Source organism: Chamaea fasciata, unplaced genomic scaffold (assembly GCF_029207755.1).
Source record: "Chamaea fasciata isolate MVZ Bird 193981 ecotype frontalis unplaced genomic scaffold, bChaFas1.0.hap1 SCAF_8, whole genome shotgun sequence".
In the NCBI taxonomy this organism is placed as follows: Eukaryota; Metazoa; Chordata; class Aves; order Passeriformes; family Sylviidae; genus Chamaea; species Chamaea fasciata.
The window spans coordinates 4,119,518-4,145,743 of NW_027094093.1; the positions used below are offsets into that span (position 1 = coordinate 4,119,518).

Below are 26,226 nucleotides of genomic sequence, written 5' to 3' on the forward strand. Positions count from 1 at the left end.
ATCTGTGAAAATAAAGCCTGGAAACGGATCAGGTGAAAAAGGAAAGTATCACTTATATAGCACTAAAATATCTTAAAATGTACATAATATACAAAGTGAATAAATCTGAGAAGGAGGACCCCAAATTGAACAGGGTAGAAAGGAAAAAAGGTAAAATGCATTAAGCAATGGATAGCTAAAGTCACAAAAGGAGACTTATTTAGCTAGGTAAATCAAATGAAGGAGATATGAATGCTTAGAGTGTCATGTGGATTAAATGATAAAAGCAAGACAACAACCCCGCAAAAACAATCATGGCTATCTCTCATGATTAAACCTGAAATCTGAAAGACTAATGAATCATGGGTGTGAAAAGTTTTAGAAATTAGACTTTAAATTGAAAAGACAAACCTCTGTTTTTCAATGGAAATGAACTGCTCAGATGCAACAGAGAAATACCAAACTCTGTGGGTGCCTGTGCCGATACAGAGCCCAACATGAACACCTCTCCTGCATTCCTGAACCTGGCAGCACACTCTGCCATAAAACAAGCGTAAGGTCAGATAAAACTACAAACAGAACACGAGCTAACTCACCGATCTTTGCGAAAGACACTTCCCAGGGACTACTATAAACTTGCAGGATATATTATGAGAGTTCCTGCTATCTATTGAAGCAACAGGTTGCTCTTGATAGACAAAGATCTGAGTGATCTGTTCATGACCTCAACAGTTTGGGGAGGTTTTCCCCACTCTTGCTTTTTCTTTTGGCTTTGCTGCTTTCTCTGTCTCTACTGTTCCCCACCATAACCCAGAATTTTGAATGTGATAGTAAGGCCGCAGTCCTGAATGCCTGAAAGCCCTAAGTGAAACATTCAGTGAGAACCACTGCTCTTTCCCTCCTTGCTGAATAATGCGCTCTCTGTGCGCTCTGGGCAGGTGAGATCAGATAGCCCTTCCACAGAACTCAGCATCCAATTACCAAAAAGAACGAGGACTGGAGCCCAGGCTTCTCTCCAACACATTAATCTCTTGAGATAACAGCAGTTGTAGGAAAAGCAACAAGGGAAAAAAACATGAGGCTCTGATGCAGCTTCTTTTCACAAAGGAGAGAGCTGGAATTTCCTTGAGGTTGTGAACTTCAAGGCTCAGTGTACCTTTGGTAAATGGATGTATTCTGCAGTGGAACTGCGGACCCGGTGTGCTGTAAAGCATGCTAAGTTCTTTGGGGAACAGAGCTATACAAATATAAAACTCTTCCACTAACAAAGTAGGCCTGGATATTGTTGGCATGTTTGGATGAAACCAACAGATTTAGGACACTGAAGGTTCACCAACATCATCTCCTAAGAAAGCCCAACTAGTAGACACAGAAGTAACTCCATAGCATTCCTGAACATTTTCTTGATAAAAAATACACAGCTGACACCAAATCCAAATTCACTTTATCTATTCTCAATGAATATAAGGAAATTTACTCCTTTTGTAAGCCAAGCCTCCAGTAACTGCTGAGCAGTAGTACAGAGCTTACTCTTTAAAGTGTGTACCAAATAATTCTTCAGACAATATTTAACGTTACACAGTTAATGAGATTATTTTTCCATTAAAAACCCATCAAATTTTATTTAGCTTGCAAATCCCCCCTTTTTTTAATAAAAGCAGGAGCCAACAAATCAAGAAATCTAGCACTCACTTGCAAACCTTTTGTGGTTCCTTTCATTGCAAAAGGAGAGTGAATTCCTAGTGTTTAGATACCAGCATTCCATTAATTTCCTGGGGGGTCAGAGATTTGTACCAAACTTCCACAAATCCTCCAAACGCTTTATCAACACAAGGCAGGCACCCAGAAGAGCTCTCTCATCAAGCACACCGGTGAGATAATGGACCTGTAAAGGCTGGTCAAGCATCTTGAGAGCCTTATTTAATCCTAACTCTACCAGAGTTAGACATCCAACAGCTCAAACAGCTCCTGGCTGAGGCTGCAGTTTTGCACAGCCGGCTTTCACCTCCTCACCTCATAATTCAGATGAAATGGGAAGTCCTGACACATGAGAATGTTGAGAAAACCTGACTCCAGCCTGCCTGAGAAAAGTGAGGTTCAACACATCGGTTTGTGGATTTGCCTGCTGAAACAGAACTGGAATACTTTTGGAAGGTAAAAGTGGACCTATTGTAGAATTCATGGATGATGCGATAGTTCAATCGGCACAAAATTCTGATCCTCCCAAAGCTAAAAATAATAATGATTCCACATAATTCAAGTGAAATGTTTCTCAATCCGTGTAGCTTGACAGGAAATGAGCATTTCCCATTCAACAAGGAATGGCTGGATACCTCATTCCCAGTTAGAGAAAACATGCCTTCATGGAAATACTAGGCAGCTCTTTGGATCCATTTGAACTCCTAATTGATTTTCCTCGCTCGGTGAGAGCTGCAAAAGACAGTCTGTTCACCCATGCCTGAACTTGCTGAGAGTGTCATTGAACAGAGTAGTTCTTGCCTCAGCAGTGAGACCTCCAGCATACAGCAATCTTTCTCAAAACCTGCCTCAGTCAGGAGGGACTAATTCTGTGGGACTCAACCTGAACTCAACTCAACCCTGAACTGCAGAATACCTCCTTTTTCTGTATCTGAAGCCAAACCATCCCCAGGGAGCTCCACTTGTGTAGCCAGTTAGCTGACAAACTTCTTTTTCATTATAATAACCCGTCATTAAATGAGAGATGGAATATTTCATACAGCACTTTGTATCCAAAATGCAGAGCTAACCAGATGCCCCCTCACCCTGCCTAAGTTAAAGATCCATTTTGCTCCATAGTAAATCATAGCAACAAACTCAAAGATTGCCAAAGCTTTGCCTTTTTCATGCCGAACAAGGGAAAGAATCAGAGATTCAATCCTAATAAAATATTTGTTCATTAAATCCGAGTTGCAGGACAGCTTCTATTTATCTTTAAATAAAGCTGTTACTGCAGATACCTTAATGAGTTCATCTGCACAGCATTTCCAATGCAAAAAAAGAAAAATTTCCTCCCTCGTTTTCAGCTCCTCCAGAGAGAGCTGCGGTTTGGGTATTTTAGGGCAAATGCTTCCCCTTAAAATATTTTGTGAACCCTGTTTCCTGACATGGAAAGGTTTCTTAGTTTTATTTACACCCTAACTGTGAGAACTCAGGAAGATTACCAAGAGCGTTAAGCTCGCACACTTTCTGTGTATTAATTAGGTTTTCCGCTTGGTTTGAGGATTTAAAACACGAGCATGTTCCACAGCAAAAACATAGTGTCAAATTAGTGTGCTTAAGACTTGCAGTCAGTATCAATTATAGGATACAAGAATTAACGACATCTTTATTAATATATTAATGCACTCTGATGCATTAATGTATTTTGATGGAAAACTATCAAAGGCCTGAACTGACTCATGTAGCTTTCAAATACAGCCTCAAGCTCACTTTCAAATTTGAATAAAGATCTTGTAGGAGGCTTCCTGGACTGATGAATAGTAATTTTTTATTTTTATGGCCAAGTTCAGGGGGACCTGTTGTTCCCAAAATGACTGAATAACTAACAATATCAAATGAGGCTGCATGGGGACCCTGGAGAACATCCAGGCCAAGGCTCTGCTCACAGCAGGGTCATCCAGAACAGGATGCTCAGGACACTTTCACTCACATATTGAGTATCTCCAAAGTCCATGGGGGCTCTGCAGCCTCTCTGAGCTACCATCTCAACACGAAAAGGTTTTTTTCTGATGTTTCAGGTGATGGCCTTGTATTTCCATTTGCAGCCAGGTTCCCAAGTAATTCAATTCAGCTACCTTTTTATAGCAGTTTCTGCCACAACTCATATCCTATAGCTGATTTTCAATACGATAAAGAAAATCTGGTAGAAGTTTCTTCTGCAGAGCTTGTGAAACTAGAGTATTTTGGGCTTGTATTGATAAATCTTAGATATGTGTTCAGCCTCAGAACAATGGTATTTATCATCAGTTATAGCCTAGAAATTTCCACAACTTGGAAACAGCAGTTAATTAGCAGAAAGACTTCATACAGTAACCCTGAGCACTGTCAGAGCCCATATTTCAAAACAGCCACAAACCAAACTGAAAGGTTTTAAATGCCTGCTGACCCTCAGAGCCGCTATTTTCTCCTCCTCCATGTTAAAAACCCTAATGGATAGAAACCTCTTCCTTTCACACTTTCACAATTAAGCAAATAATACATGAACTTACTCAACTAAAACCAGTATTCATTCCTATTAATGCGATCTCTATCTAAACTGTCAGTTAAAATGGCTCTTCAAAGGAATTTAAGATTTTCTGCCCTTCCTTCAGATCTGCTGGCTGGAAACCAAGTCAAAAGTTTAAAAAACTCTGTTTTTCAATCTTCTTTAAAAAATAAAGCATCTGGAGATTTTGCTGTACCTATTACCACCATCTGGATGCAGCTAAAGTCCTCCTTCAGCTTCTGAACTGCAAAGCATTCACTGAAATCTCTTGGTTCACTATTAAATGCTCTTACAAGTTTTCCTTGGGGACATCAAGTTCTGCACTTCACAAAGAATATTTTGATAGTCTCTGTGAAGCATGAGGAATTGGACAAGTAGCTCTAATTTTCATAAAAATCTAGATGATAACTTTGTCAAAACAGTTCCAATGCAGTAACTAATAAAGAAGTTGAAAGCCTAATTTGTAATATGCTTTCACTGCCTATTAAAAAAGCCAGTCTGTCAAACAAAACTCTTTTTCTTATAAATCATACTTTCAAACATTCAGAATGTTTTATACAGCAGTGCAAACATCCCATGGTAATACTGCATTCCTGTAGAAAGCTAAGCATTTCATCAATAAAAATCACAGAACTTTATCTCAAATTTCATTACACTTAAGCGTCTCAACATATTGAATTTGTCTACAGAAATATTCCTCCAATCTTCACTCCCTGCATTCAACTAGAAGCACTGTCCTTCAAGTGCTGACTTTCCTGCAATAAAAAGAGATTTTATTTCTCCCTTACTTTGTTTCCATGCAGTACATCAGGGCAGGAGACAACAGGTATGCTGCTATAATTTGATTTTTTGTTTGATTCACAGCATACTTAGGTTAGATGTTGAAAGCTCAAAAGCGAGGACACATTAGGAAGTTGACAATCCTATTTCAAACCTCTCCTGCAAGCGATGGATTTCTCCCTAGACATACTGCAGTCTGCATTAAAAATAAATGCATTTGGACTACAAAGACAACAATCCTGGCTTGGTAGAAAACTCCTTGGTATGAGTCTTTCTTCCTTGACAGGTAAATGTCTTCAAACTTTCATTAGTAAATGAAGGAGGAGTGCTGCAAAACCTCCCATTTGTGCAGAGAACAGTGCAGCCTTTCCATTCTGTTTGCTCACATGTTCTGTAAAGAGATCTATATTATATCTCGATAATAAACAGAATTTGTAACTCTGCCTGGAGAAAACTGCTTTGATTTTACAGCCACATGCTAGGGAAAGCAAAAGGCATTCTATTCCAGCTGCAATTAAGAATGCTTTGGGCAAGTATCATCATCATGATCATCGTGTTATTTCACCAACTAACAAAGAAAAGAAATCTGAGTAACACAAAAACCCCAAGCCAAAACATGTAAACCCCAGCCACCATCTACCAACGCTGACAGAGGAAAACATGACAGCCAGATAAAAGGCAAGATGATTCGTTTTATCTGCAAGCAGGTAAATTAAACAGCTTAAAATGCCAATTTATTTTTATGCAACTGTATTGCAAAGCTTCATATGGCTACACAGCAACACACAGCAGCTACTCTGGAGGCACAGATCACTCAATACTGGACACTGACCAGTATTTGAATCATAATACACAGTTTCATTACACAGAACTCCGTAGAACTCAATCCTACCAGCCACAAATGTACAAACCACACCTGGACTTCAAGAAAAAGACAAACCAATGTTTCTCATAAGAGCAAATTAGTGGCTTGTGACTCTCTTTTAAAAAGCAGTAATTTGGAATTAAATACAGACTTAAGCATGAACCTTTTCATTTCAAGGCAGTGATGATAAGATTTAGATTAAGATAATATTTTTGAAGACTGTGCCTCAATAGCGAAGCAGAAAGCTTAGACCTTTATGCAGAACAGGAAAAAACCCAACCACCTTTCTCAGGGACCACAATGAATCCCATGTCTCTCAGAACAGCTTCTCCAAATTCCAAAAGGAAAAGCAGTCATGTTTCAGAGATCCTGATTTGAGCTGTAGCAAATAGTTTGCATTAAAGCAAAGCAGTCCAAGCACTTTTTTAACTCTTACCTCCTAATTCTCAACAAACACACTGCTGTAAAACTACAAATGAGGAAAGGTAAAATATTAAGACAAGATGGAATGGAAGACGTTTCGTATTCTGCATTCTTTCTGACCCAGCAGACATCAGGAATTACACGGAGGAAAAGAGCAAATGAAGCAAGTAATGCAATAAAAAGTGCAAAGTCCTGTGGCAATTCACAGAAAATTCCTCTGGTCCTGTCATCTAAAAGTTATTTTATTGACTCCTTCAGCATTCGGTGTTAAATGTAAAGGAAATCTCAAATCACTAAGACCATTCAGGCTCTAAAAACGCACAACAAAACGACTGAGGAGCGATCAAGGCAGCTGCCTGCAACCTTGTACATACAATAGATGAACACAGCCAACAATGACAATCTCTCCTTGCCTGGGGGCTTTCCAGCCTCACTTATTTTCTAAGTTGTACTGGGAAATGAGACCCCTCTGTGACAATTATTCCCTGCAGAGAGTTATTGAAACAGAACAGTGTTTAAGAGGCTCAGTTATAAAGCAACCACAGTTATATTTATATTGCAGACATTGATTACTTTGCAAACCGATGAATGACTGCTGAGAAGCACCACCACTGAAGCCATACAAAATAATACAACAAAACCTAAAATACTGTATATTCCTCACTCTTACTACACAGAAGGACAAAGAACAGATGCAAAATTAAAAGCAGGAAGCGATCCTGTTTTTAAATCACTGACACAAGCACTAACATCAGACCTACACGAGCAACTGTATTCCAATTAGGCAAGATACTCAGATACGGGTGAGGAAATAATACCCAATTACTTAAATAACCTCCACACTTGAGGGGGTGAGATGATTTAATCAGGTGAACCACAAAGTAGCACCGTAACCCATCGATAAAAATGAGCCTCAATGGTCAGAGGTACTTAATGAAAACATCTCTTCCCTGACATGCCTTAAGTGGATCACAGGAAAGGCGACAGCAACCTGCGTGAACACAGCCTGGAAAAAAGGCCAGAGGATGAAACAGCTTCCCAATGATTCAGAGAAAGACGGCTCAGTTCTGAAGGCACAGCTAGAGAACTCAACTTGAAAGAATATTGTTCTCATCACTGAGCCTTTCAGGCTGGGTTTGTTTCCCCCTTTTGCTTTCCATACCCAAAGGAAGATCTGTGTTTTGTAGCAGGTGAAAGTGGCATTAAAGTTTATGATCTTGAGTAGACAGAGAACAAGACTAAAAAAGAAAAAGGGTGAAAGATTTTCTTTATGCCACAATTTTAAAGAGCTCCTACACCTGCTGTATGCACACTGGCATTTTCTTTCTTATTTAAAGAAATAACCACTGCTAATTTAGTACTGCTTCATCTCAGAACCAGCCAATTAAAATAATGTGAGTTTATTACTTTAAGTTTACATTAAACTGAGTAGCTGTATGAACTCAGAATTCTTAAGAACACTCCCCCAGAGGTATTAATAGCAGAAGTTTCCATCAGGTTAATCTCAGACCCCCAGTCACACAGAATTACTAAGTGCACCAGGAAACGCCAAACCACATGTATTTTACAGACATAAATAGCATAACAAGTGACATTTTATCTTGAACCACCTTAACACAGGACTCTCAGCAGAAAGCTCACTTCAGTCAAAAGCACTGACTGAGATATAAATTCTGAAACACTAAGCACAGGAATTTTGTATTTTAAATCCCATTCCAGCCATGCAGAATGAGTGGAATATTTGGTGCAGAACAGTCACAGCACTATGGCTACTCCACTGGGCTCAATGGGTTCCAAAATCAAAGGGACCCCTTCCCTTTGGTACTGCACAATATTGTTTAAGTGCTCAATTCTAAATATATAGCAGTATGAGTATCTACAAGCAAAAAGTGACCAAATTAACTACAGTGATCAGTTTTGGACAAAGGGTTGCCAAAAATATTGGATGAACAGAGTATACTATTCAATTTTTTTTAAAAAAGTGAAAAATCCACCAAATAAATTAAGGCTGTAAAAAATAAGTGACTAGACACTATATATACATATATGTATGAGTATGTATCTATACATATATGTATTAAACATCTAATAAAGATACTTAAAGTTTGAGAAAAAAAAGCCTTTTGGCAATGTTTTGGGGTCTAGGACACCGAAAATTCTTTCCTGGGGAAAGTGGGCAGACACAGTAACAAAAAATCAGTTTTATTTTCAATGTATGTATGAAGTTTAAAATTAATCTTTTTTAATTGAGGATTTTTTTTCTCCTAGGAAAAAAAAACGAAACTCATTCTGAAGATCTATGAAAGAAATCATGACAAGGTTACCAGATGGCTGCAAAAATATACAAGTATACATTATGATGGATTTCTACATCTGTGTCCAAACTAAAGAATCATTTTGTATCCTGAAAATACAACATTGGCACCTTACCTTGTCAAATGCAAAAAAGCTGTTGTATTCACTATATTTCTTCCAGCAAAGCCTGTCACATTTCATTAAACAATATCATACCGTGATAAGCTTAGTAATAAAAAAGCAATAAAACTTCATGGCTTAATTTCTTCTGGGGAAGACACGCCTGATTTATGTAGCCTTCCCTACAAAAAGTGCCACCTAATGGAGCACACAATTGATGTACATCAAGATGGCCAAATTGTTTGGTTTGAAGAAGAGCTTATTTGTGTAAGGCTCTATCTTAAAATCAACAGTGTGCCTAAGACCAAGTGTTCCAGAAGGTCGACAAGCAATTTTATTTTTTTTATTTTTTACAAATAAACTCTATCATGCATCCTAAATATAAATCTTGTTGTGGGATTTTGTTAGTGGTTCAAGCTTTTGTTCTTTAATAACGGTCCATTAAACAACTTAATAGACATGCAAAAAGTTGAATCCACAAATATGTTCTGACTCTTTTTACATACAGCCAAAATATAAACGTATGAGGTCCACAACAAACCCTACTGACCAGCAACACCTCAATTACTTCTGCCTTTCATACTTCTCTGCATAACAATTAGCATTTAATTACCATTTTTGAAATACTGGATTTCTAAACTATAATCCCAAATATGGAGCTAAGTCTGACACAACCTTCCACAGAAAATCCTTTTTGAAAAGGTCAAAGTGGACTTAAAATCCACCCAATTAAAAACAGGCTGAGTAATTTTGGAATGGAAACCTGCTAACAGTTTTCCTTTTGTTATTACAAGCATTTCCTTTTTTGTTGAAAAACAAACAAACAAACAAACAAACAGCAAAATGGGAAAATCCAACACAAAGAAAAACAGATAAATTCATCCATTCTGTCCTTGACAAATAATCATGAAATGTCTTGGGCTGGAAGGAACCTTAAAACTCATCTCGTGCCATCCCCTGCCATGGGCAGGGACACCCTCCACTATCCCAGGTTGCTCCCAGCCCTGTCCAGCCTGCCCTTGGACACTTCCAGGGATCCAGGGGCAGCCACAGCATCTCTGGGCACCTTGTGCCAGAGCCTCAACACTCTCACAGGGAAGGATTTCTTCCCAATCCAATACTCCACTAATATCGAATCTAAAATCTAATCTCGCCCCCTTATGTCCAGTCCCATCAGGATCTGTGGGATACAGCAGGGCTGCTAAGAAGCAGACCATGGGATTCTGGAACCTGACAGCCTGCGGGCTCAGAAGAGGAACCTTTTGGCGTATTGTTCTTGGAAGCAATCACTTTTACTGAACAAAATTTCAGTCTGCCTTTCAAATCCAGCAGGAAGCTGCCAAATTCAGTGATTGTGGGAAGAGGAGGAGAACAGACAGCACGGACGAGGCACAACACCCCCTAAGCCTTGTTCCCAAAGGCTACGGATCTGTCATCTTACATGTGACTTTTCTTAATGATCCGGAAAAGCAGGAAACTGCTGGGATTGCATATTTACACTGAAGGCTTGATTCTGCTGTAAGTGGAAAACAATATTGTGCAACCTTAGAAAAGAAAGATCTGCCGCAATTCCGTAAGTGAAAGCCTAATGTAGCACTCAGTGTTCTCTCCCCAGGTATTTCAAAAAGCCTAAATCCCAATCAAGCCTTTTTGCTTTAAACGGCGATGAAAATATTACTGAGGATCTCACAAAAAAAAAAAAAAAAAAAAAAAAAAAAGGAAAATATTAAAAGCATCCAAAAGCTGCTGTTAAGCAACTTGCACACATTTTAGTCATTATTGCTGTTATGATCTCACCATCCCAGCTTTCTGGATAGTTCTTTGAGCACATTAAGCACCTGATTACAGGAGATACAGACGCTTTCTATTTCAAATGCCTTTCAGGGAAGGTCAGGAACAGCATTTACAAATCTTTCTGAAAGGGAGATTTTTTTCCCCCCCCCAGTGTCCTCCCTCAATTTGAGAAAAACAAAATGTTAACAAAAGGTGCTGGAGAAAAAGAACTGCACTCATGATAAACTTGCTTTATTCTTAACACAGATCTGGTATTTCAGCCTGTATTGATCTAAATGAAATTCTCAGTCTTTAAGGTGTCAGAAACAAAAATGTGAAACACTGACGAGTTCAGATTATAGATTATCAATACAAGCATAATGCTCATCTTCCTTGAATGTTTCTTAATGTGTGTAGGAAAATTCTAACAGTATTTTACTTGTTTATTATCACAGAGGCTGTATAAAGATGTAGTTAAAAGGTACCTAACTACAAAGTACATTGCAAAAGTGTTTAATCAAAAGTGAAACACAGAAGTTCCTTCTACTTTTGCTGTAGAAATGCTTTTTTCCAAGCTCTCCCACCAATCATTTTTAGAGAAAAGCTCTGAATTCAGATAGTTGATGCATCACTCAGAGTCACTGATATGAGATTTTTAAAAAAATCAGAAAATACATCAATAAATGCCATTGATCAAAAGCTACAATTACAGCAGCCACTTCAGGCAACTCACTGCACCTCTGGGCCAGTCACTATACTCTTTAAATAATTTGGAAGTGCATCATGCAAGAACACTTAGAACTAAATCAGTTTGACCACACATGTAATATGCAGATATTTTTGCTTAAAAGGGTGTTCTGGTATCCTACAAGTACAGATTGATACCCACCACACTTGTCCTGCAGCTGTAAGATCCTGCTGTCTGGATACCACCTTTCACGAGGGAATTTTGGAAATACATACCTCCGGCACAGTGAGTGCCAGAGAACAAAAGCATGGCTACAGCAATACCTTTTAACTTCCATTTTCTAGCATCTTGTCACTGTGTGGTGAATGGAGTAGAATGAGATTCACATCCCACAGTGCAAAGGAAAGGAAAACTGAACTCAAAACAGCCCCGAATTGAAATTACTGAAATAGCAAAATTGAGCATCAAAAGCTAAATGTGCCCACAACTCCCTTTCAAGCTTCATGCATGTAACAACAGTTTTCACGAACAGAACCACTTGGTTCTTCCAGGTGGACTTTGCTCAATCATCAAGTGATTAATCAGTATTTAACCTGCATATGGAAAGGAATGCAAGTTACTTCTATTATTATTATTAGTCATATTAATAAACTCCAGTGGTCCCCCACAGTGAAGACAAAATTGATGTCTTCAGTTACGGGGTTTTTGGGGTGTTCACACAGCGCTTCTATTGACAGCATTAAAGTCTTCCAAAAGCAGTAAGCAATTCTCTGAGCCCCAAAATCTCGTCAGCAAAACGATGAACACTTTAAAACAGTCACAAGGAGAGTCAAAAGTGTCTAAGTGAGGAGCTGTAGGACCCAACCTGCCCAAACCCTCCCCCTCACAGATATTCACACCCGGCTCCAGGGACACCCACTCCCACCGAGGGCCCACCCTAGAACTGCGCATCTCCTAAACACAGAGTCTGCATTTTGGAGCTAGGGAAATAAGTCTGCATTGCACCACAACCACCACCAGCAAATTCCTGCAGAAATGACACGCATGGACCATCTCCGCTCCTGTTTCCAATACTCCTAACAGAGGAATCACAAACATTTTCACGTCCGTGCATTCGTGCAATGCTTCTGTAAGCAAGCATCAAAGGAAAACTTTGATTGAGGTGTTCTTAATAATTTTAAGAACATTATTATCATTAGGATTTCATTTTAAAATATTATTTTCACAAGTTTTTCTCAGGAGCAGTACTAGTTAACAAGGATAAATGTCCATACTGCAAAGCATAATATTTGCTTGTCATTCGCCTATTCAGATGAAAAAGAGGGATTTTCCAATATTCTGGACAGTACACAACTATCAGAACTCACTATATACTCCTTAAATTTAGCAAACCACAGAGTAGAGGTCTTTGGTTTCACAAAACTTGGTCACTGTCGTTATTTTTCAAAGGAAATTTGTGTTTACCACAGGCAAGATAGCATATGAAAAAACCAAACTGATGCCAAGCCAAAGGCACCTCTACCCCTGTGTACTTCTGCAGCTGAGACATCCTTCCCTTAGCGCAACCCTGAAGGCAAATAATGTTAAAAAATTAATTTATTAAGAAATTAAAATGCTTTTAAAAAATCAGTAATAAAAACCCTTATCAAGAGGGACATCAGCTTCACCAGTTCTTGCAGATTTTCTCTCTACTGCATACCTGGGCTGGGTCAAGCACAGCCACTTGTTTGATGTTCCTCCCGCTGCAAATTAATCTAAGGCAGGCAGAAGTTCATACTCCAGTGAAGTCAACATCTCACAGTTCCTATTACTTCCCATCCTAGTCAGTGCCACTTCTCCTGACAAGCTATTAATAAACATTAATTTTGTTACGACAAAGCATCTGAATACTATGCAGTCAGCAAGAAAAAAACTGTTGTCAGTTTTACTGTGCCCTTTTGGAAAGTGCTATTTGACAGTGATTATCCGCATATTTTGAACCGAGAATTATCTCTTCTTGGGGATAACAGAGTGACAGTTCCCACAGCTCCACACAGACAAGGATCTGTGGGGGATTTTACTCCATCAATTCCACACACTCAAACCAAGTAAATTATGGGGCAAACAAAAAGTCCTGATGGCAAAACTTATAAGCAGTGGAAGCATAATGGCACTCAGGAAGGAGTAGCCCAAAATTCAGGTTGATTCCTTGCCTAAGAATGAAAGCAACAAGGCAGGCAGGAATTCTGTCCAGGCACCACAGAACTACCAAATGATGAAAAGCAAACTTGACCACTTCCTTAATTGCAAAGAACATCTCTCAGGAGGCAAGCGAGAACCAAGCTTCATGATTTCTGGCTGCTCTGGATCCTGCACGCTCAGGAATGCCTTGAGATCATCCTAATTAATGCCAAGCTGGACACGGCTTGGAGCAACCTGAGCTAGTGGAAGGTGTCCCTGCCCAGGGCAGAGGGTGGAGCTGGGTGGGCTTTAAGGTCCCCTCCAACCTGAACCATTCTATGGTTCTGTGGTTTTAGTTCATGGTTCCCTTGATACTCATTCCACTGCTTCAACTCTAAATACTTTGGTTCCATCAGCGTGTTGATCTCCATCACTGTTGAAAACACCAGCATTAATTTTCACCAAAAACACCGTTATCCTTACTCAGATCCCTGCGATCTGCCTCCCCTTTGTGCCTGTGACTGCTGCTGAGAAACAAGCTCACACTCAGTAGATGAAACCCTCCTTAAAAAGGCTTCTTTCAAGAACCTTCTGCCGCTTTGAAGAGCTGAAATTTCTCACCATCACCATCCAAGATGTGTTACCCGTCCCAAACACAAAACACACAACGTGCTGAGCATCAGGGAACAGAACTACAGCCACCACACTGGAGACATCAGCAAAGCAATCACTCCCTTGCTCCCTTCCAGATTATAACTGAACACTGCTATTAAATGGCTGTCATTTAACTTCATCAGAATACTATAAGCCAAAAGAATGAGGAAAGGATGAAAATAATTCCCAATCACTTCCTAATCTGGCAGTGAAGAGCAAACAGATGCATCTTTGTGGAGACTGACACCTGATGATCATTTGCTTCCAGGCAATTACTATTTAATGAAGCACAAAACCACAATGATGGAACACACCCGGGTGATTGCAAAGTACGTTTTCAATATCGTTATTGAATAATTAACGCTAAGATGACTTACAGAACAATTTCAGCCTGGGGAAACAAAGGTAACCAAGACTTTCAATAACACAGTGCCTGCTTGGGGTATAATAATGATGGATTGGCTTTGCTCCAGTGATCAGCATTTAACCAGCACTCCTCATCCCCCAGTAACTCTCAAACACACTTCCCTGGGAAGTTCTGATTGCCAAGGGATGCACTGACACGCATGTTGACATTATTTATCACTTCACAGTCAGGAGATTAAAATTATACTAACACCCTAATTAACAGGATGGTGTTCCAAGTCTTGTTGTAGATATAAATTTTACAGAATCACTAATCCAAGAAGAGAATACAATGCTTGCTTAAACTTTTTGCCAAATATTAAATGTGATCTCAATTTTCCCTTTCATTTCCAGCTCTTTTAGGTTGCCAGGGTATTTATCTTCACAGCAAGATAAAACCCCAAACCAGCAGTCCCCATTAAGTGACATCCATGCTCCTCCAGAACTACCTTTTCATTCCATTAGCCAAACTTCTGACAGCATCCACACAGAGAGTTTGAAAAGTGAACCCAAAAAGTGAATAAAACGTCAGGTTTGATATATTTTAAAAAGCAAACCTGCATTTCTTTTTAAGTCAATTGACAGTATACACACTTGCCTGTCTATCTGTCTTCGTCTAACTTTTTCCAGCTGGATAAACCCAATTGCTATTAAAGTTGACAAAAGACAATGATATTATTAATGAAAGCAGCTACATGATGTTAGACTTTTCATTACAGGCTCCCAGTGAACTTCAATTAATTGCATGGCTGCTATGCCTAAAAAGGCTGCTGAGGGAAAGGAGGCTTGGGGGGGCGGGAGGAAGGAGGTATTTTTAACTTCTCGCTCTGAGGTGCTCAATCCATCATTTTCCTCCTCAATTCTAAATAAAATATTGCTTCAGAAAATCCCTCTCTAGATTAGCCGTATGGTTTTTCCCCTCTAAGCACAACCTATATTAAACTACACATCTGTATTTGCCTTTGCAGACAGCTTCTGATACAACACAGCTTTATAGCCTGTCTCTACCGATGTGGTGTTTAGCTAGCAGATTTCATTTTAGCAGAACACAATACAGAAATAGCAAAGCCATCACAGCCCCGGCCTGGGACCCTTTGTCCTGAGGGAACAGCTGAGGGAAATGTCTCCAAGGATTCCACTCCCTCCCTGGTGCTCTGACCACTTTCGCTTGATCTGAAACTGCAAATACCTCGTTAGCAGTAGAGATGCAAATGAGAGCCGCACTTGACTGAGCTGCTCATCAACTATTAATAATTCACACTCTAAGTCCTCTCTCTCACCCAGGGAGGCAGCAGGGATATCTCCCTATCAACGCTTTCCAAACACTGAGCCTCATGCCTCCTGTGAACCCCTACATGCAGGCGTGTAAATGTAATTAATTGCTGCACTTCATTACTGTCACAGCCAAACCCAACTGCCCTTTGACTGTCCCAGCTTTGAGACTCAACACCAGACCCCGGGACAAAGCCCAGCTTTGCCCAGCACGGGGGTGACACGCCTTCATAAGCAGCTCAGTTCCTGATGTGCATGAGCTTGCTCTCCATCAGCACAAAATTTAGGGAAAAGGCTGAAGAAACTCAAGTTGGTTTTTTGGTCATCCTTTCTAAAAAGCGCTTCAGTTATTCTACCCTGTCCCTAATAATACTAACTGCAATTGTCCCTTAATTACAGTAAAGCAGGGAAGCTTCAGTCACTTCCAAAACTGTTTCCTCCTTCACTTCACCTCATGCATAGGTTACGCTAATTCAGATAACTTTGGTTGAATTTTGCTTTTTCTGCCACCTTGTTCTCATCCCTCATGACCCTGCCATGACTTCACACCATCTTCTCTGTTGTCCTATTAGATGGTTTGTTACCATCTGCATGATCTTTGACTGTTTCAGGCCCTGACCAATTTATTGATAGAAATACAGGATCTGTCCCAAACGAGCAAGTCATTAACTCTGGCTTTCTTTTTCTATCCCTTTTAATATTCATTCACATTCAAACAGTTGGAGAAGGCCTTTTCTCCCTCACAATATTTTCATGATGATCCTGCTGAAACTACAACCATCTTCAAACACAAAATTCTGCTGTCTCTTGGGCTTCCTGCTCAACTCGTTTACACTCTCTCCTGTGCACCCTTCATTTTAATTGATTTCCCTATTTTTAGCTAAGAAGCAGCAGTTCAGAGTTCTACACAAGTCTTTTGCCATCATATATATTTATGCAGCTGTATTAGTTTCTGTGCCTGGGCTATACATCTCTCATTAACTTTAGTTATTCTTGCAAAAAAAGCCCCAAACATCAACTAAACATTTCAATGGATAATGCTCAAACTGGCAACTCAAACTGGAACTCAGCATCAGGTTGGTCCCGCATTGAAGACAAGAGATTTCAGACTGAAGCCTTCAAGAGTTCATAAGAAAATATAAAAAATGCCTTAGAAATGCATTGAAATATTTAAACTGAGGATGGAGTCTAGAAAAAGAAAGGTCTCTCTGCATGTTTGACAGTCAACAGCTTTCAAATTTTCATTTATCTCTCTGCTTTCAGAGACCCACACGAGCAGTCATAGCACACAGTGACATGAGCAGCTCCTTTTTTTTTTTTTTAAATACAGTATTTTCCTAATTTCCTCTTGACTCTCCCATTTATGCCAGAAACATTGCTCCAGTCAAACAGCACAAAACCCTAACAAGGACAGCTCTCTCCTCTTATCGATTTTATTCTTCACTGAAAACCCAGCTGGAAATAGCAAAGTTATTGACATGTTCCAGGAGGAGCTTCTGCACACACGTCCCCAACAGAATTCCCAGAATTTCCACTTTTGTTTATATTTTGCATTCAAAAAAATCACTGGTAAACTGCAGTGTTGTCACAGCAAGCAGGTAATGTTTAGCAAAAATGCCAAGATGAAAAACATTGGTTTCCATGTTTTTAACCAGTATTTTGAACTTCTGGCTCCGTGATAGTTTTCTCATTTAATTTTGCAGTCTTGGGACTTTGCAGAGAATGACAGCTCTAATTTTGGACAGTTTGAGCCAACACACTTCATCCTGAGCATCTTAAAGCTGAAAAAGCCAATACTGGAAATGGAGCAAGCAATTGATTTGACTGGCTTTTAATATTGACTCACATTAAATACCCCCATATTTACACTTCCTATCACAAACCTATTTCCAGCCCATACTACAGACCACCCAACAAGGTGCAGGACCATAGCATCAGAAATTCAATCTGGATTCAATAACCAACGGAATATAAAACTTCCAATAATCTATAGACAGGACAGTTTGCAGCCCCCTCACTGGACGTGACTTTGACATTTCAGAGCAAATTTTTAAGGGCATTTTTATGCATTTTTCAAAGAAGGAGCCTGAGCAACCTGATCTAACTTCAAAACTGGATCTCCTAGAACAGGTTGGACTGAACAACTTCTTTGGTCCTTTCTACTCTAAATCATTCTGTCATTTAGTAACACCATCATGGCCACAACAGAGGGCCTTTGGACAGCAATAACCACATTTTTTACATAAACTGGATGAAATGGAACATTATAAACATGGTTATTTTCTTACACAGGTAAGCTTTACTGATTTTATTGCATGCACAGCCACTCTTGATTATTTCTCTGTGCTTTCTTGAAACAGGCTATCTACTTAATGGACTAAAAACAACTTTAAAAGCACCTGAAATAAAATACTTCATTCTAGTAATCGAGAAAAACAAAATCTTTCCAAGTCACAATTTGCAGTTATTACACCTTAAAATTCAGACACACATTAAATTATGAACTTTACTCTCTGCTTAACAGAGCTGCAATACACAGAACACTTCAATAGGGTACCACATTTGATCCTCCAATTTCAATAGCTTTAGGAAACGTGAATTTTACATATTACACACACATCACACCAGCACTCCCTGCATGGTAAAAGTAACTCTGATAATCAGCTTTGTGATGAGTGATTCTGTGGGCTGAGCTGTCCCAAGAGATACAGGGAGAACAGAAAGCACCGCCACAAAGTCATCCATATAAAGTCTTCATGACTGTTGGATGAGGACAGCACACACTGCAGAAATATCATTGAGAGTTTTCAAACTGTCTGAATGGCAGCGTTAATAAATGTTAGCAAAGGTCTACATTTCGGTGGGCTACATTCCATTTCTTGTCAGACAAACATTACATTACTGTGAGGAAGCCATCCTCTTGAGAAAAAGTAGTGGAAGACACATCAACTGTCTATTAAAGGATAAAAAGGGGAAATGGATAACTGAAGGTCTTTTAAATCACTTGTGTGCCATTTTGATGCATTCAGTGTGGTACTTACTTTAAATTCTTTATTCCATAAAGTATATGGAGTTCATGACTTAAAACAAATTTCCTCAGAGACTGACTTGCTCCTTTTCCTCTGACCCATTTCATGATTAAAAGCAGCAAAGCTGTCGGATCATAAAAGGATGTGATATCTGAAACTCGGTACCTTTGCATATCCTTTACATTAAATTAATTCATTAGTGCAATTTCTATTCACAATCACAAATATACTTTGCTTAACAGTTGCAATGATTGCAGGACTGAGTGAATGGATTTTAAAAATTGGCACTTAATAAAAATTCCAAGTGATCCCTAAGGTCTACAACGTTACTGAACACAGATTTACTCAGAAAAGACTTATTAAGAAAGATTATATATTCTATAGGCAGTTTGTTAATCGACTTACAATTGCACACATATGTGGGTATCAGTTTGCCAAAAATCCCTCTTTTCATCTTGCTTTGTGGAGTTTCATTTTCAGAAAAGTCAGAAATAGGCATCTCTTTCCTGCCAGTACAGCACTTGAACTGACGATTAGTGGAAATCAAACTTATGCAAGAATACTTAAAAAACTAATTTATTGAGCTGTAAAAGAGTTTTACCTATCTCAGGCTGCGATTTCCTTATTTCAGATTTCATAAAATTACAATCAGAACACCATCCTTCTCAAAGGTGGCCATAGTGCTCTCTAACAATAAACTTCTGCATTAACCCTCCATAAAACTGTGAAATATACTTTTAATGAAAGGGCAGATACTCTTTTATTTGATTCAGTTACTAAAGTAGTTACTAAGACAGACTGAAAACGTGCTAAACTCTAACAACCTTCTCAGAGGAAATTCCAAGGGGAACCTAAAGAAGCAGCCTTACTTCCCCCTTTTTAGCCACACACCTTGAAATGTGCTGCTATTTAGAGTAGAACACAGCTCCACACTGACTGCATCGGTCAACATTTATATTCCATTCATCAGAAAACCCCCACCAAAAAAACCCCCAAAACAACCCCAAAATTCCATAAAGCATGTATGGGGAGAAACAAATGAAAAAACAAGCTCCAGAATACAGTAGGGGATAAACCTCAGCCTTTGACCTAGCAAAGTATTCTGATTATTCAATTCCTCAACAGTATTTCCTGGGGTTTCTTACCCTCAGATTCATATAGGCAGTATGGAATTATTATTGCCATTCCTCTGTTTCTGTTAGGTTTCCCTTGATTGCTTTTTTGGACAGATATAAAAACTACATGAAAAAAAGAACAAATGTATTTTACCATGTATACTTTTATGCTCTCAAAATTTACTGTACATCTTAATATATTGTACTTTCTATAGAAAAGCTGGGGGGTTTTAAAGAAATATTGAAGTTGGCTACTGCAGAACAGGAGAAAATACTGTATCCTGGAGTGTAAATTAAATTGATTCTCCAACAGGTTCAAGGCTAGTAGCAAACCAGCTCCAAAGTTGAAAGCAGAATTCCAAGTCCAACTTGTGCTCCAAAGGCCAAATCACTGCAGATGAATGTTTGCTGCCCTTGTCGACCCTTCGCTACTGAAATGATCACAGTATCATGATAAAATGACTACCAAATAACCAATTCTGACTTGGTGCTAATAACTACAGGTAACTGACAGCTACATATTAGTTACATAAAGGTAAACGCATCTCATTTTCATTATTTTTTTGTATTTGAAACTCTTGAAAGTGTTCTTGTAATTGAAACCAAGTATCTTCTCCCATAGTAAAAAATTTAACAAGTGTGACTAATAAAAGTCCAATACGCAACCCTAGCACTTATTTTAATGTTCAAATTATTTCCAGAGTGTGAAGTTATTTACACTTTCTTACATCAATATGTATATAAATCCTGTGCTTCTGCATACATCAAATTCTTGCTACTTAGCTGAAAACATGACAGATGTGGATCTAAACAAAATTAAAACAAAAAAATACACATCAAAGCGAAGACTGATTAACATTCCAGCACTGACTGAAGTGACATTTCTCAGCTCATTTATCCATAGCCTGCCAAATTAAACCCATAAGTCGTGGTCACTGGAAACACCTGTTATTCAAGTACAGCATTTGCCTTTGAGCTTCGTAGCTCTTTCTGTTCTCAGCTCAGACACTTGTGCAGGGGCTAACAGGAAATCATTTTATTTCACAATTTCAGTTATTCCACTCTAATGATACCAAAGTGCAGATGCATTGGAAACTACCAAGCTTCTGAATTGAGAGAATTGATCCTGATAACTGGGGAACAGGTAGAGCTTCACAAAAATGCTTGCTTGGGACACCACAGCAAACTCCTAAGTTCCCTTAAAATACGGTAAAAAAATCCATCAGGTACAAACCAAACTGAGTCTGCCTTGCCTCCCTCCCCAGCCTTACAACTCCTGCTACCCTTAGAGCTGAACTCCTGAGTTTGAAGGGGAAAAAAAGGAAAGGGTCCTGAAACCTCAATATCACCATGGAAATTTTGCTGGCATGGATAAAAATTTATTAAAAAAAAATAAAAAAAGAGCAGACAGATACTGCTACAAGTGAAACCAGATGCAAAACATAAGCTGTTTCCTTAGCATGAAAATATTATAAATTCACCTGCCACTGGGTCAGGATGCAGAGCTGGTCAATAAGCAATTCAGATTTTACAAGCCAACTTGTGAGCAGGCACTGCTTTTCCACAGGTGCAAGCCTTTGTGGTTATAGCACTCTGCTTCGGAATCAAGGAGTACACCTGCTTTAATTTGCTTATTAGGTGGAACAGCAATAAAAATCAAGAAGGAACTGGCCTGATGGAATAAAACACAAGAAAATTGAAAACACAACACCACTGTTGCAGAGTTCAAGAGAATTCCATTCACATGGGATCATTCCACCCTCCAAAGAGGAGCTACAGAACAGAGGATAGAGTAGCTATAGATGACAATTAAAGCAGGACAAAGATGACATTTTTAAGTCTGTGGGGCACTATCACCAATGACAGCACAGAGGTTTGAAATGACCTTTGCCAATTTCAAAAATTACCCCTTGGGCCCAGTTCTGAGGTAAGAAAAAAAAAAACCAGTGATGAAAAAACACATAAAAAAGTGCAGATATACTACTGTAAAGAAAAAAACCCCCTATCCATGTGAGTCTGGCTCCTAAGAAGAAGCTCTGCTCTATTGCCCCATTTTTCTCTCATGAGAAACCAATAGAAACCATGGAGAATAATAAGTGATAATTAATAATAATAACAAAAAAAATTAAAATTAAAGTTTCACACAATTTCCATAAACCAGTTGTCAAAACTGCAGGAGCAGATTTGTGTGGTGCTACTAGTTACAAGCACTGCTGTTGTTCCAGAACAGATAAAGCCAGGACAGCAGCTTGTCCAACTCTTTCACCATTGCCATGAAGGCATCGCTGTACTACATGACCCAGCACAACACCCAGTTTTATTCACACACCATCATTCAAACGCTGCACAAAAATAATTAAAGATTCTAACTGATTTTCTGTCAATAGAGAACAGCCTAAATGTTCTGTACTGAGTTAAGGTCATCATTCTTTTGTCAAAGGTACTCTGAAGAATAGTAATTTGCTCATAATTATTACTCACGTGGAGTTATGGAACTGAATTTAGAGTGCTGGCACGTTCAACATACAGCTGAACTCTCATCATGCTATTTTTTTTTCCTTAAAACAAGTGTTCTCTACTCAAATAAGCCCTTAAAGCATACTCAAAGTGAACCAAGCAAGGCTACTTTAGGACTCCAGGAATGACTACACAGGTCTACACATAAAACTTCCAGACAACGTTTTAATTTACACACTTCAGCATAAAAGAAAGAAAATACTTTCCCCCTGGGACAGAAAGTTACTTTCCTCAAGCGATGTTCCTCGAGATCACTGTTTCAAACTGATATTTCACACCTTGTTGTAGTTTTGGAGGTAACTCAGGCTTTTTAACTACAGCCAAGCTCAGCAAAACCACCCACTTGCACTACAAACATAAACCCTCTGACTGGTGTTCAGAACTCGGGCTCTGGATCCCCAGCAACTCCCAAGTCACCTAAGGCTACGTTGCAGTGTGCCCACATCTCACCTCCCTGGTTCTCACTGCTAAAGGAGCAAGAGGAAAAACAACTGCACGTTGAAATGAAACTGTCGACACCTTGTGCAAAAGGACTTCCACTGCTTTGCTTAATCCTGATGAGCGGAACAACTTCAAAAGTGGTAGCAGGAAAACAACTTCAAGTCAAACATTTTAGCAACAGTAAAGCATAAATGTATGTTTTGCTCCATTTAGTAAGGATCACATTTCCAAAAGCTGGCCTTCAGTCTGGAAAGAATATTTGTATACAATGCCAGGTTCACAGGTGCCCTTGTGTCTGATCTCCAGAACCGTAGCACAGCTTAGCATTTGGCTCTAACTCAGCTGGAGTTCACAGATACAAAAAGAGCAACACTAAGATTTTCATATCTGAAAGATCAGGTAGTCTAAACATATTATTATAAGGAAGAAAGAAAGGCCGCCTTCAAAATCCATAGAAAGCAACCTTAAATATAGCAGCAAATACAGCAAAACACCACACCCTTCTGAACCTCGGCAGCCATACAGAAAGAGTAAGAAAGAGGATAAAAACTTCTTCCCCCAACTCCTTGGAAAACCACGTTTCAGTCTGAGAACAGAATCAGCTTAAAGATGCCTTTTTAACCAGCCTTCAGCCAGGTTTTTTATTATTCTACAGCACACACCAGATTTTGCCACCTTTATTCCTCAGAGACGCTGAAACGCCTCAGATACAGAACTGGGGCTGATGTAAGAGCAGTGACTTTTGTCGAGTTATTACTGATTAATATGCCTACTTCTAAGGAACGTTCATATTCCCTTCCCTCTTTAATTGGTGTCTTTTTGGTCAGAACACTTAATCTCTAGCCCTTCAGAGTGGTTGTACATGGTTTTATCATCCACTGTTAATAGTCCCATTCCATGCACCTTCCACCATCTGGATGGTTCAAAACCAGAAATTTCATCTTTTATGTGACCTTAGCAGATGTGCTTTGGTCATTATCTCCTAAAGCCTCTGAATGTAAAGCACACTCAGGCTCAGTTTCATCACTCATCTTTGCAGCAGCTGAAGTGACAGGCTGCTCTTTTAATCCCACAAAAGGCCTTTTTCATATCTTTATAGACAAAGTCCACGGCACTGAACAAGAAACAAGACTGAAGGAAGAAGCAGGGCTGTAGTTCCCCCCGATGGGGTTTCTGTGCTCTGCTCTGGTGGTCGGGGTTCCTAGAAGGGAAACCCTGTAGGCCTGACAGTTCTGCATGATAACTCACGCCACAGGCCTCCTGTACCCTTGGTTTTAGTGTACAAATTTTTTCTTCCTTGGCTCACTGCTGCCAAAAGATTGTTAAATGCTAACAGCTTGAAGCATGACTCATCTTGACTTTTTTTTTTTTGTGTGTGTGTGTGTGTGTGTTTAATTTAAAACAAAATCAAGTGGTTTAAGTCACCTCAAGGCAGGTGAAAATAATTACACTTAGCAGCTGATAAAACCCACATGGTAATTGAATCCAATTTTCAAGAAAATATTAGTGCCACAGATGCTGTATTTATGTTGTAACACCAAAACCTCCAAACACATCTTTATAAGTTTCAGTTTATAGTGTTCCTGCAGTTTTTACTTACTGCATAAAATTTAAAGAATGTTACATGATGCGAAGGTATGGAAAGAAAACCACATCACTTCTGTAAGTGAATGCCCATAAATTCAAAATACCCATTTCAGCAGTTAGGAGATGTCAAATACAAGCTTCAGAAAATTCCAGTTCCAGTCCCTGAAGTAACTGGAAATTAGATGCATTGGTACTGAAATGCAGAGTTTCTCATTCCCTGTTTGCACATTTATTCCAAAAACCATAATTTCAGATGTAAGCTCTGAAGACATCCAAGATACAGCTGCACACAATGTAGATTTTGAGCCTGCAACTCTGATTAGTTCTCAATCCTAGACACAAGACAGCAAAGGGAACCATCAGGAAATTATTTTCAAAATTAAATTTCCACAAGATATCACTTGACTCCACTAGTACAGCAACACTATTTTTACCATAGCACAAGAAACAGAAATACCTGATTTTTTTTTTTTAAATAACCCAAAGTGGGTCAACATGGCGTGTTCTGCCAAAAATCTAGAAAGCCAACATGACACGCTTTTCATCAAAATACATCAATAGAAGCATTCACTAGTACAGGGCAGAAACTGCTAAAGTTCTTGAAGGTAGGTTACCTTTACTCGCTGAATTTTAGTAAATTGTTTCCTTTCTCTTACTTTAAAGTTCAGCTTTAGAAAGAAAGCTTATAAAAATTCCAGACTTTGAAAAATAAAGATACCACTACTGATACACTTCAATAAGAATATGGTACACGGGAAAACAAAAGCACTTCCACGAGCAGAGAAATATACAAAGGCCCATTCCCTACAAATACCCGTCTTGTCACTGACTGGAAACTGACTCTAGTTCTTTCCCCATGTTTCTGAGAGCAGTAAAAATCACTTCATCCCATGGATCCTCCAGCATCAATAAATGTAGGATTCACAGACCAACTGCTCCCTATTTGTGCACTTCACATCTGTTGCAGCAGCCCTCTTGTTAGAGGGTAGAAATGAGCCCAGACACAGACTCCTCGTTCATCACAGCATGAAAATGGCCCTGGTTTGTTCCTCTTTACCCCTCAGCCATCCTGACTCCAACCATTCCCTGACTCTGCCTGCACCAAGCTCCTGCTGGAGGTTTCCCCTGCAGCCTCTGACTGCTGCTGATTTCCTGCTCAACTCTGACTGCAGGGATCAGTTTGCAGCCTCTGACTGCAGGTTCCAACAACAGGCTCCGACTGCACACCCAGACTCACCTCACTGCAGGGATTCTCTCTGTCCAGGATTCTGCTTCTTCATAATCCTCTCATTTTCTTCTCCTCAAGGTTCCTCCTCCATGATGATTCCCCCTCACCACCTAAGCCACTCCCTTTTATCACACTTACCTTTATTGGCTACAGCTGTGACTCATCGGGGCCAGGCTGCATTGGGTAATTAACACAGCTGTTACCTATCAGGGGCAAGGTCACCTGTATTCCCTTCTCCTACATACATCATCTCTCTTTTCTCACTCTCCTCATTTTTATGTGGCCATTGATTTATCAAGTGAGTGCAGTAAATGCATGAATATCACACACATCAAATGACTTCCTAAGTCTCTATCTCTCCAGGACATAAAAGTACTAAGTATGAATACTGCCAACAGAATCCTACTACTCTTCGTGAACAAGTTTCTTTCACCTTCCCTCCCAATTTTCTTCCTTCACTGCTTGCTTGAGGGGGGAGGAAGCTCTTCCTAAGGTAAGCCCACACTGCAGAGTCGTGGAAGATCTATTCAAGCTCCATTCCCCAAGAGTAGGAAAAACACAGAAGGCCACACTTCAGCTGTAAGAAGTGTATTGTGAATTAAGACAGGACTGTGACTTTAATTTAATGCAATTACTTGTTAATTTAATATCCCCGAATCATTATTGCTCT

At 39.3% G+C, this 26,226-nt stretch overlaps 1 protein-coding gene across 1 annotated transcript in view; it reads right to left on the reverse strand.

Annotated features, from left to right (window-relative positions):
• SPAG16 (sperm associated antigen 16) overlaps positions 1-25,652 on the reverse strand; it is a 289,974-nt gene extending 264,322 nt beyond the window's left edge. Inside the window, exon 1 of the mRNA XM_066189439.1 lies at positions 25,566-25,652. The gene's annotated coding sequence lies outside the window, so the exon portion shown is untranslated. The remainder of the gene's footprint in view (positions 1-25,565) is intronic.
• Between the last annotated feature and the right edge of the window lie 574 nt (positions 25,653-26,226).